Consider the following 12,140-nt stretch of genomic DNA (forward strand, 5'->3'; position numbering starts at 1 on the left):
AGAGAATATGCACCACCATTCAAAAGTTTGGGGTCACCCAGACAGTTTCATGTTTTCCATGAAAACTCACACTTTCATTCATGTGTTAAAATAATTGCACAAAGGCTTTCTAATCATCAATTAGCCTTTCAACACCATTAGCTAACACAATGTAGCATTAGAACACAGGAGTGATGGTTGCTGGAAATGTTCCTCTGTACCTCTATGTAGATATTCCATTAAAAATCAGCCTTTTCCAGCTAGAATAGTCATTTACCACATTAACAATGTCTAGACTGTATTTCTGATTAATTTAATGCTATCGTCATTGAAAAAAAAGCTTTTCTTTCAAAAATAAGGACATTTCTGAATGACCCCAAACTTTTGAATGGTAGTGTATGAAAGTGGCTCAGATTTGATTTAGAAAGAACTCTGCCAACACTTGCTTGTAATGAGAAGCTCATCCCATGTTTGTTTTCATTAGTGCTGTGTCGACTTGCCGTGGCTTTTGCCAATACTATCAAAGAAGTAGAAGTCAACGCTTGAAATCAAAAACACAAGAATTTGGACAGTGACACAATTTTTCTCATTTTGTCTCTGTACACCATGAAATAAAGCAATCAATGTGTGACTGAAGATTTCAGCTTTAATTGAAGGAGTTTAAAAGATTTACTGTTCTGGACACAGTCGCTTGATTTCCATTTTAACTCTCTCAACCCCAAAACTTGCCAGTGGTTGTGAAAAACATGTTGTCCTTACAAAAATCACCAAAAAAAACATAATTTATCAGGAGCCAGTAACTATAAAAACCTTGGACCACCTATCTGTGACTGCCATTTGGTTGGGAAACTTAAGTAAAACTAAGCTGAAAATCATGATATTTAATCAAAATCACTTTATTATACAACCATCCATTATCTATACATTGCTTAATCCTTATTAGGGTTGCAGGGGACTGGAGTCTATCTCAGCTGACTTAAGGTGAAGGCAGGGGACACACTGGATAGGTCACCAGTCTATCACAGAGCTACACATAGAGACAAACAATCACACTCACATTCACACCTACGGACAAATTAGAGTTAACAAATCAACCTCAGCATGTTTTTGGACTGTGGGAGGAAGCAGAGAACCCAGAGAAAACCCACACATGCACAGGGAGAACATGCAAACTCCATGCAGAAAGATCCTGGGAAGGCCGGGATGCGAACCGGGGATCTTCTAGCTGCAAGGCGACAGTTCTAAACATTAAGCCAGTGTGCAGCCCCAGTACAGGTCTCAGAAAAGCAAAAATGTGCTATAGAAGGAGTTGATCATGACTGTGTTTGGGAAAACCAACACGAAGCAGCTAATTCTGCTGACCATATAGTACATAATGTTATGGTAACATTCTGAGCTCCTGTACTAATGTGTTGCCAGTCTTATAGTGTCAGAAGTAACTCATGCCAGGTGCTCTGAACTGTCAAATTGGACCTGCAGTCCAATGTCAACCCATTTTTGCTCTATGAATAATTAATCCCTTTCTCATTTCAAGGGGGCTATTTAATTGCCGACAAAAACACCTTTTGTCAGTTCCGAGATTCAGGGCAAATCACTCCAATCAGACATTCTCCTCAGGTAAAGTTCCAGTGACTTTCAGGGAGTTCCTGCTGATTTCCTGCTATCAGATGTGGCGAGTCGCAAGGCAGTCATTTACAACACTCTCAGCTAGTTTAGAGTCAGCTCTGCAAGCCTCTATGTAGGCCAGACCCCAGAGCCAGATCCTCAGGCATAACTGACATAAGAGAGAGAGAGAGGGGAAATCAGGGGTCCATACAAAGGGCTGGCATAATACAGTATTCTCTGCAGCACTCCTAATATTTTGCAGTGAAGTTGCTGCTTTAGAAGTCGCTCTGTGTGGAACGGGGCTACCTGATGTGTCAATAAGTGTGAAAATCTGAAGGCCTTAAGAAACAAGGTGTAGCAGATAGTAGCCTCTAACTATGTCTTTGACTGGCTAACTTTAAAATCTTTGCCTTGTCATTACAGCTAATGAGCCCCCTGGAGAGCTACCACCCACAAGCTCAAAGCTAATCAAAGGAATCACTAAGTGAGAGGGAGACACAGGGCAAACAGTGTGAGGTGCTAAACCGCACAGAACACCACCGCTCGGAAGTAAAGTCTGTAAAACCCTTTCATCCCCCCGTGAGCTTACATTCGTCTTACTACTTTATGCAGAACTAAGGAGAAAAAAATCCCGCAACAATAGAGATACTTCAGAGGAGAAAGTTGTTGGAAGAGGACAATTGCTTCAGCAAGTAAGATTCAATAACAGTCCTGTTGACTCATAAGTACAAATCCAATCCCATTAGGGAGCCTATGCAGGCAATAATGAATGCTGGGACTTGCCACCTGATGCTGGAGGACAGAATTGATCCGTTCTAAGGCTGGCTAAGGCTTGGAACTTTAATTGCCTCATCAGCTTTGCTGTCAGTCCAGCCAGGCCTATCATCAACCTTGCCAAGGTAAAACAGTATAAATCTATGAATTTGATTAGAGGTGCTGCACATTGAAGGTCTGACTGTGAGTTCAGGAGGTGTGTATGTTTTCCATCCCTGATGTATAATTTGACAGTTTTGTGTGCATTTTAAACATTATGTCAAGAAAAATGAGAGGCAGACATTTAAATGCACAATATAATCTAAGTTTGAAAAGCTTCAGGTATTTATTACTACGCCAAGGAACGTGGAGGTATTTGACAATCCGTGTACGTTTGTCCATCTGTTTGTCAGTTCCCAACATTACTCAAAAACGGATTTCGATGAAATTTGTATGGTGACACCATCAGTGTTAGCTAACAATAAATAAAAAGGTCATAGTCTAATATATTTTTGGTGCAGCAGAGAACAAAAGAAAATGCATAAAATACCATCTTTTTCTTTTATTTAGAAAAAAAATCTGGATTTTAGAGCTGCAACGGTCAATCAATTAGCTGTCAGTTAACAAGTTAATTGCCACTGATATTGATAATCTAAAAATCGATTTTTAAACTTTTTTTTAAAATTCCACCAAGGAATGCAGTTATGTGATGATCGCCGTTGGTTTGTCTGTTCGCAACATTACTCAAAAATGGACAAATGGATTTCAATGACATTTTTAGTTGGATCGCAATCATGTGATCATCAGCAGGCAGCTGACGTAGCGTCACTTGTTGTCATAGTTACAGTGATCCCGTGATGCTATCTCTCGATACAGAAATCTTTAAAAAATCCATGAATCCAGACTATAAGCCGCATCTCTGCCAAAATCTAATCACTTGGTCCTTGTGTCATTTCTGACCTTCCCTGAGAATTTCATCCAAATCCGTTAATCTGTTTTTGAGTAATGTTGCGAACAGACAGACAAACAGACAAACGTACAGCGATCGTCACATAACTCCACCGTGTTCCTTGGCGGAGTAGCGAACAAATGCTGCATTTCTGAAAAAAAAATAAAAATGCTGCATTTCTGACAGTGCCATATGGGGGAATGACCAACTTTGGTGGAGTACTGCGCTCTCTGACTGCTTTTCTATTGTTTTATTGAGACAGAGGGGTGGTGTTCGAACCCTGGAATAATGTGTCAGGCAACAGTTTGTGGTGTCATTGAATTGAAGGAGAATAAAATCCTCCCACCTGTCTAAGTCTAAGGTTGGCAGGATTTAGCCCCAAGGTAACTCTTAGCACACTTGAACTCATAAAAGTCTTTTTTTTCTCGGCAAATCCTTTGGTTTTGCTTAAAATAGCACCCATAAAAACTTGCCATTTACTGCTTATTTGAAAGCAGACCTATTCCATTTTGAAATCTGGGTGCAAGTTAATGTTTTGTTCTTATGATGTTGGCATTTTATGTGACCACTTTGAGTGTTTGATCTATTATTTTGCATGCCTTGTAGGGTCATATCATCCGTAATAATCACAAATAAGGTAAGAAGTTACTTGAAAAAGAAAATAGAAGGTTAGATTCTTCTCATAATGGCATCAGAAGTGGTAAAAAGGATTCTTTTCTTTCTGTGTAGAAGTACAACCGCTGTATACTGTATATGAATGTTAATGTGAAATTCATAACACAAAGCCATTTGTCCAGCAACTATGTCAACTTTTAATTTTCCATGCTATTCATGAATATTTATGTGTATGTGTACTGACCTGAGAGACTCATTAGTTTACATTTCCATACATACTCCAAAGAGTGTTTCAAGTCATTGGGTTTTCATGTTTTCCCCCTTAAAGGCACAAAGAAAGACTAAAAACTTCACACTGCAAGGTTGTTTTTGAGAGTCTTAACCATATATGAGTTGAATTTCTCTGTGCCATGAGAAATTCAGGTTGACACTAATGGTTACATGTTAGCAAAATGACATACTGAATTCAGAACTACAGTGACTGGCACTAGTGCTGGAAACGCGGCGGACGAGTGTCAATGTCCTTCCACCCACGTCGTCCCACTGGCAATAAACAACATTTGTCTGGGAGGGTGAGGGTCGAGTCTGTCTCGCCGCATCAAGACGAGATCGTGGGCAGATGAAAGGGGCTTGCAATTGGAAGATGCTGGTAGACTTGGACCAAAAGCTTTCCTTGCCACCTGAGATCGTATCCACCAACCTGCGACTAAACCTGGTGCTATGGTCAGCTTCTCTTAGACACGTTTACATTGTTGAGCTCACAGTGCCCTGGGAGAGCTCAGTAGAGGAGGCCTACGAGGTCAAGAAGCTGAGTCATATGGAGCTTGCCGTTGATGCACAACAGTGAGGCTGGAAGGTGAGGGTCCGAGCAGTTAAAGTAGGCTGCAGAGGGTTTGTAGCCACCTCGACATCCAGGCCTCTCCAGGAGATGGGAGTATGCTGGAAGGCCCAACGGCAAGCGATCAAGGACCTCTCCAGAGCTGCTGAAAAGGGAAGTCAGTGGCTGTGGATGAAAAGAAAGGACTCCACCTAGGCCTTCAAGTGAGTAGATGACATCTAAGGGGTGAACCTGGAACGCTGGGAGTCACTGCTGGACCCTCTGGAGGTGAAACACCTCGAAAAGAGGGTGCCCACTTGATAACCCAGAGGATGCCCTCACTCCCTTCACTATCCCACAAAGCCTTAGTAGGTGTCTCATGTATGCAAGAAGGGATATCAACATCTAGTCCAACACAACAGAAGCACTTTTTAATGAGCCCACAAACTGATGAAAGACTCCACAACACTACGCATATATTATATAGTGGGACTCATTATTTCTGTTAATAGTGATAAATATATAGACTTCAAAACACAGCTACCTGCTGACTCTTAGTCATCAGCATCTCTACATGGTGCTTCCATGATTTGATATTTTCTTCACTTGAACTGGTGGAGACTTTACAGACCACTCTGAAATTACATTCACTCAATTTATTCTTGTTCCAACACTGTCTTACAAAAGTTACATTCCTATATAAAATGTAAATTAAATTCTCTATTTTTTTTTTCAGAGAAACATGTCTACTCCCCAAAAGGGAAGAGTAAAACTTTTTTTTTTACAGTTTGAAAGACCCATAAAGTCTGTTTTAAGAGAGTGGAGAGGAAGTTAAATCATAAGTTTGCAAAAAGGCTTTAAGGAAGCAGAAAACTGGGGTTTGTGTCCTACGTGGGAACATTATACTTCTACTTCAGTTTCATTGTCAATCACATTTTTGTTTTTCACCTACTGTTTGGTTAGGTTTAGGTGAAAGTTCACAGCTTGTGGTAATGTACGACTCTTTCACATGTTTGAAGTTTCTCCTTTTTCAGAGATATCAGAGTGAAGAGTCCTACCCCCCATGAAGTCTTCTCCTTATAGTGCTTTTCAACATTGAATAACGGCTAATTTAAGTTGGATTTTTTTGACAAGAACAAAATAACAACAACAAAATAAAGAAATAATTATAAAAGACATACAAAGAAAGACTCTTATGTTACACTGAAAATAGATCTCTACAAAGTAATGCCAATTGATTACAATATCAAATATAAAAGAAGGTGATTGCATAAGTATTCATCCCCCTCCAAAGCGACTCACCTAATTCAACACAGGTGCAGTCAGCTGGTGCTAGATTGAGTGCAGTGAATGCATCTTAATTGATTGCAGCATAAATATGTTTGTATCAGGAACGCCCAGTCACTGTAGATCAGTCTTCCTAGTTGCAGCTATCCTTCTGAGACCATTCATTTATGTCCTCTGTACTGGACATTTGTTTTTGATCAATATCTTTTGACTCATTTGAGCTACCCTATTAAATCCTGATATTATCTGTAGAGGACATCCTGACATTTCCAATCATATCTCATGACTGGGTGGGATGAGGGGAATGTTGTCTTTATGCTGAGACAAAATGCAGGCTTCCTGACTGTTGAGAGTTTAATTTATGTTGATGTTCAGTTTAATTTAGTTTCTCCTGTTCAGTTTGTTTCTCAGCAACAGTTAAAATATTTGTGGGTCATGTTTAATTATCCAAAAGTGTCAGAAACCAAAAAAATCCCAATAAGCATTGTTTATATCTCATTATTAACTCCATTATTAACCATTTCTATCAACATTTAATGCAGTGGAGTTCTTTACCTCTCCAGATCATGGTTCAAGGAGGATAATTCTCTCGTTTTTCATTTTTAAAAAAACGGCATGTTAAAGCTTTTCTAATGTGTATTGGAAAGACCTACATATAAAATACAATAGTTTGACATGACTTTGATTTTGTCAAAATTTTATTTTACATTTTGGTTTTTTTTCTTTTCATGTAGTTGATAAATTGATACAAAACACCTCTTCTGTTCAAGGTGGGTTTGTAAATATTTGAAATGAACCATTTTCATGTGTACAAGGACACTGCAATTTCACATAATTTTTCCTGTAAACATTTATATTTCTTCTAGAATGAGAAAATGACTGTATCTGTGCACTGTGTGCTGCTCTTTTTCCTTTCTTGCACCATTTTTTTGTATTTGCTGCTGTAACACCAAAAATTTCCCTGCTGCGGGACCAATAGTAACATAATATATAAGTTTAATCTGTCTGTGTCTGTCTATTTCTTTTTATATGTTAATTAAGCTTATTAAGCCAAGCAGAAGAAGTTTCATACTGAAAAACAACTTTAACAATTTCTTTTTTATTTTTAATTGGGTCGATTTGACCCGCAACATAACAGGACGGTTAAAGTGACATTCTTGTTTTCTTGTCAGCCTGTTTTGAATTCAAAGTGTTGCTGTTTTTTTTTTTTTTTTTTTATGATCCGTCGTCCACTGAAGTGGACATGCTATAAAATCTAAACTAAAAATATTTTTATATTGTGTTTTGTGTTTTAGCTTAAAAATGGTAGGAAATCCCAAAAAATGTAAGTTGAAAGATACTTTTCCCCTCTCAGTTCTCAGGAGGCTATACAATAAAGACAAAAACCACTCCAGCAACTCACTGAAAAGGTTATTAAAAACCAATAACTTCTCTGAAATACTTACAAGCTTCAACGGCAGAGATAGGAGAAACTGTTAATACAACAACTGTTACCTGTTCTTCACCAGTTAAAGCTTTTAGGAGACTGGCAAGAGAAAGCCACTGTTGAAAAGAGCCCGCATAAATTCTGGACTGGAGACTGCCAGAAGGCATGTGGGAGACTCTGCATTCAACTGGCAGGAGGTTTTTTGGTCTGACGAGTCCAAAATTAATCTTTTTGCCATCAGACTAGATGCTTTTCTTTGGAAGACACCAAACATTGCTCATCGTTACAAACACGCCATGCCCATTGTAACGCATGGTGGTGGCAGCATCATGATGTGTGGATGTTTCTCAGGCTATGGAAAGCTTGTAAAGCCAGAGGATGACATGAGAGCAGCAAACTACTTCGAAATCCTGGAGGACGAGCTGATGCTGCTGCAGGAGAACTGCAAACTGGCAAAGATTTTTCTTCCATCAAGATAATGGCCCGCAGCAAACAGCCAAAGCTACACGGAAATGGTTTGAAGACAACAAAATTCTTTTAATAAATTCTTTTCAAATTACTCAAGTTAAACTGACCATGATTCAATGTTGCAAGTATGTTATTGGTTGACTGTCAAAAAGCTCCAGTAAAAATACTTCACTGCAAAAGTATTTGTGATACGTCACGACCAAACGTACATGAATGTTCAAAAGTTTGGGGTCAATTAGAAATGTCCTTATTTTTGAAAGCAACTTTAATGTAGAGCAACTTCAACTCATTTAGAGCAACTTTCACTAATAATATGAACTTCAGCTACTATAGAGCAACTTTAATTCATGCACACTATCGTTCAAAAGTTTGGGGTCACTTAGAAATGTCCTTATTTTTGAAAGAAAAGCATTTTTTTAAAATGAAGATAACATTAAATGAATCAAAAATACAGTCTAGACATTGTTAATGTGGTAAATGACTATTCTAGCTGGAAACAGCTGATTTTTAATGGAATATCTACATAGGGGTACAGAGGAATATTTCCAGCAACCATCACTCCTGTGTTCTAATGCTACATTGTGTTAGCTACTGGTGTTGAAAGGCTAATTGATGATTAGAAAACCCTTATGCAGTTATGTTAGCACGTGAATAAAAGTGTGAGTTTTCATGGAAAACATGAAATTGTCTGGATGTTCCCAAACTTTTGAACGGTAGTGTAAACGTTTTCTTCAAAATGTAATTAAGAATTCTGCTTAGTTGTACAGGAGCATATTTGTTAGTAGACAGGACCGTATGTTCTGTTTATTTATTTCCCTGTCATTCATTTCTTTGTACAGACATTGGACAATTATTGCACAAATTCCAGTATTTGATGTTTATGAGCAGCTCTTATCCCCAACAGCCTTTTATTACCTCTCTATAAATCCATCTGAAGGTGTCATCTGAAGCCTTTACTATGTGTGACACAATTTGTCAAACTTCAAATACACATTAAAGCTCTACACAGTTTATGTTGAGCAGTGCACGGCTGAGACTAAGATGAATGCAGTGATGAGCAGGGCTGGGATGCTGGGATGAGTAGCAGGATATTGTAGGGCAGAATCACGACTGGTCATGTGACTATGCTGGTTAAATGTAAAAGTGGTGTGAAAGGGAAAAAAAAGACTTTATTGTAAAATATTCCACACAAACTCTTTTTGTGGCTCACATCCATTTTCATTAGAGCCCTGCATAGAAAACCATTTTGTTCCTTGTTTGGCAGCAATCACATAATTGTCGCATGTAAGCATGTTGTTTTGTGTATAATTACGGAGCACCCGCTCAGTGTTCCACATGTTGCTTCCAGAAGCTTTTTCTGAAGTGCTCAGTCATGTCTTGCATAATGTAATATTGTATGTTTGTCGGTCTGTCTCTCTGTCTGTTAGTAACATTACTCAAAAACGGACTAACAGATTTGGATGAAATTTCCAGGGAAGGTCAGAAATGACACAAGGACCAAGTGATTAGATTTTGGCAGTGATGCAGCTTACAGTCTGGATCCACGGATTTGTTCAAGATTTCTGTATCATTGCGAGATAGCGGCACGGCGTCACTCTAACTATGACAAGTGAACACTACATCAGCTGCCTGCTGACGATCACATGATTGTGATCCTACTACAAATCCACCACTGCGGACTCATCAGGACTTATTTACCGGAAATGATAAAAGGAACAATTGATTAAAATGTGGGGGTGTTTCTGAGTCCCATCTATTCCCGCCACCAGCTACATATTTAGGTCACGCGATTCGGTATCCGTACATGACGTACACATGCATAACACACACCTGTGCTCCGTGCAAGGTCATTTTGTTTGCAGGTACAATATATTAAATGGCCATACTGATTTCTGACCAACAATAACTAATAATAAACAAATGCTGCTTTCCTAAAAAAAAAAAAAAAAAAAAAAAAAAGGCCTTGGACTAGTGGACTTCCTGAGTGCTTTTCTGGCTTCTACTGTCCGTTATGTCTCCTGTGTATTTTGCAATTGACCTTTTTGTAATTTAAATGCCAACTGATTGACGAGCATTGTAAATTACCTTAAGCTATAAATTCTGTGGTATGTGGCACAAACAATATAATTTAGTTCTTCTGGCCTCAAAGGTGTCTTTGCACTAGACTGTATTTACACTTGCGATTCTCCATCTCTTCCAGATTTCATTACCTGACATCAGTGCGTTATTGTGGGGAGAGCAATGCTTCAGAAAGACCTGCTGTCAGACCCTGACATACTCACTGATAATGTATGATAATGGATTCTTTTCAATCCCACCTCTCACCACCCCGGGTGCGCCATGCACCTTCGGTCATTAAAATACTGAAGGTGTGCTGCCACTCCCTCTGCACAATATGCTCAGCACACTTGACTACACTTTGCACCTGCACTTTGATTCATTCATGAAATTGTCACCATTCATCTCTTCATAATTCAACTTTCATACACACACATGACATTTGATCTCCAGGAAAATGAACCCATTCATATGCACTAGCAGCACAATAGTTTACCAAGCTAGCTTAAGTTGAGGAGAAAATTCCTGTCTAGTAACAGGTCACTAAAACTAGCAGTTGGTCCAGGGTGAATTTCTTCCTTGGTTTTCCTAAATGATCAAGAGGAATTGGTTGTAACAGTAATGAGAGGGAGAAAACCACTGGGCTCAGTGGCTTAATTAAGTTAGCAGCTCCGGCGTATGGCTAATTAATGGCAGAGAGGAAATTAATGAAGAACTTGTGGCCTGCTGCTGACAGGCAGCAGGAGTAAAATGCAGCTACGTCAGCAGAGAGCCCTGCAGCACTTCAGGTGACTTCCAAAGCCTCCTTTGTCATTTTGACAGCATGCTGTAATCACGGTTCTTACACCAGGCCACTGTCACATGGCCACAGTGGAAATATTCAGTTTGCTATAGATGCATATTGGAAGATGCCATCTTAGATCCGATTCTTTGAACTGCCAATCTCCATCTGTTGTTGAATCCTCCACTGGGCACTGATCTTGTATCAGTTCTCAGTATAACAGCCAAAGCTTTCCTCAATGATTCAGACACATCCAGAGCCAGATCTGTGACCAGAGAAGCCTCAAGGCTACTGCCAGCATCCTTCTCCATCATCCACAGATCCTGGAGCAGGTTGACTCGAGAGCAGGCGAAGAAATAACAAGCTGCTGTCCATCAGCATGGAGTCCCAGCCATTGCCAATGCCCAGTCCCTCAAACACGCATCCAGTAATCCTGGGAGGAAGGTATTTTGTTGGACAACATGCTGCTGCTCACATTAAATCTGAACATCGGCCCCAAGAGACTCTATTAACGGTGTGAGATGTAGCCTCAACCACTTTCCGTGTCCCAGAAATGTGTCATTGGGCAGTTCTGCTTGACCAGGGGGCCTGGTGAAATGACCATCCTTCCGTCCTCTCTGTTAGAGCGGACAGAATTCAAAGACACATGTAGGTGGGAGCTCCGCTGCACAGCTTCTGCACCAACTAACTACATCTGACCTTACAAAAAGGCGTCTGTATAACACTCTAACAATATATATTATACCTCCTTCTCCCATACATGTGCAATAAAAAACATGCAGGCACACATGCCCTCAGTTAAGGTAGAGAAAACTGGCAATGTTTAAGTTCCATAAAACCCGTGTAGCGTCGTTATTCAGATTAGCTGAATAATTCAAAAGAAGCTGTTAATGAAAGATTAGGCCACCTCAGCAAATCTACAGCTATGTCTATGGGGTTCAATTAAAAACAGATAAAAATCCAGTGACTTTTAAAACAGACATTTAAGTGGGACCGCATACATTAATGAAAGATAAATGCTTTTGCCCTGTGTGTACATGTGCAGTGTTTCTTGAGGAATACTAAGTCGCTATTGATTAAACTCTTTCCGGGCCCATCCTAAGAGACAAACTACATTGCATACTCTGACCAATGCCAAGTTTGGCCAATGCAGGTTTTTAATGGATCTGGAAAGAACCCCCCCCCCCCCGCCCTTCTCGTGTCCAGGGAACAAAGACGAATGGCTCTTTTATTGCCCTCCTGGTAACACCTCTATGCTCAGGTTTTCCTTTTTTCCTTCCTCAATCCTTCTCCATCTTCTCTTTGATGAATTAATATCACATTGAATGGCCAAGTCTCACATCTCGCCGATTGTTCCCTTTTTAATCAAATGTGATTACAAAAGGCTGCTTCTGAAAGGCGA

General features: G+C 39.6%; 1 protein-coding gene across 8 annotated transcripts in view; it reads right to left on the minus strand.

The window, feature by feature from the left end:
- inpp4b (inositol polyphosphate-4-phosphatase type II B) overlaps window positions 1-12,140 on the minus strand; it is a 207,977-nt gene that overhangs the window by 37,052 nt on the left and 158,785 nt on the right. The window lies entirely within an intron of this gene.

This window comes from Amphiprion ocellaris, chromosome 4 (genome assembly GCF_022539595.1).
Source record: "Amphiprion ocellaris isolate individual 3 ecotype Okinawa chromosome 4, ASM2253959v1, whole genome shotgun sequence".
NCBI lineage: Eukaryota > Metazoa > Chordata > Actinopteri > Pomacentridae > Amphiprion > Amphiprion ocellaris.